The sequence below is a fragment of the Elephantulus edwardii genome, unplaced genomic scaffold (genome assembly GCF_000299155.1).
Source record: "Elephantulus edwardii isolate Elephantulus edwardi_28Jun2011 unplaced genomic scaffold, EleEdw1.0 scaffold00058, whole genome shotgun sequence".
NCBI classification, from domain to species: Eukaryota; Metazoa; Chordata; class Mammalia; order Macroscelidea; family Macroscelididae; genus Elephantulus; species Elephantulus edwardii.
In genome coordinates this window covers 10,008,865-10,010,007 of record NW_006399808.1, presented here as the reverse complement: position 1 = coordinate 10,010,007, position 1,143 = coordinate 10,008,865, and the positions used below count along the sequence as shown (strand labels likewise).

Sequence of the window (1,143 nt, the reverse complement as noted above, 5' to 3'; positions counted from 1 at the left end):
TTCTTTGGAACGGGAACAAATATAGATCTCTTCCAGTCAGTTGGCCAAGTGGTTGTTCTCCAGATTTCTTGGCACAACTTGGTGAGCACATCCAGGGCAGTATCTGTTAGCTGAAATACGTCAATTAGTACCCTCTATTCCTGGGGCCTTATTTTTTGCTCTTTCCTTCAAAGCAGCTTGAACTTCTTCCTTCTTCACCATAGGCTCTTGCTCATATGTTCTGTCAATTTCTTTCAATACAGTGACTCAGTAAATTCTTTCCATCTTCTTTTAATACTTCTGGATCGTTTAATATTCTGCCTAAAGCATCCTTGATTATTGCAACTCGAGGTTTAAATTTGTTCTTCAGTTCCTTGAGCTTAAGAAATGCTGAATGGAGGCAAGAAGGAAGCACAGACAAATAAGGAATGGCTTTATCCCTGTAAGAAACAATAAAGTATTTCTGAACCAAAAAAAAAAAAAAAAAGAAATGCTGAATGAGTTCAGTCCTTTTGATTTTCCGCCTCCAGCTCCTTGCACATTTCGTTGTAATATTTTGCTTTGTCATCCCGTGCTGCCTTTTGGAGTCTTCTCTTCAACTCTTTAGTATCTTGAATTCTTCCTTGTGCTTTGGCTTCTCTGCACTCCAGTGCAATCTTCAGAGTTTCTTTTGACATCCATTTTGGTCTTTTTTTCCCTCTTCTGTCTTTGTAATGACTGTTTGCACTCTTCCTGGATGATACTTTTGACATCCTCCCACAACTCATCTGGTCTTCGCTCATTAGTGTTCAAGGCCTCAGACCTGTTCCTGAGATGGCTCTGAAATTCAGATGGGATAAACTCAAAGTCTTATTTTGGGTACTGTGGCTTTGGTTTAATTTTCCTCAGCTTCAGCTTGAACTTGCATATGAGTAGTTGGTGGTCTGTTCCACAGTCAGCTCCTGGCCTAGTTTTCACAGCTGATATTGAGCTTCTCCTGCTAGCAAGCACTTTTTAATTAGGTAGAAGCTGACTTCTCTTCTTGGATTAGAATTGCTTATTTCTCATCTTTATTTTTTTTTTCAACTTTTATACAGTGAATAGGGATGATAGAAAGAGAATTGATGCCTTTGAGCTGTGGTGCTGGAGAAGAGTGTTGAATATACCATGGACTGCTAGGAGAAC

General features: G+C 39.5%; 1 protein-coding gene across 1 annotated transcript in view; it reads left to right on the top strand.

The window, feature by feature from the left end:
• FAM149B1 (family with sequence similarity 149, member B1) overlaps positions 1–1,143 on the top strand; it is a 75,816-nt gene that overhangs the window by 28,668 nt on the left and 46,005 nt on the right. The window lies entirely within an intron of this gene.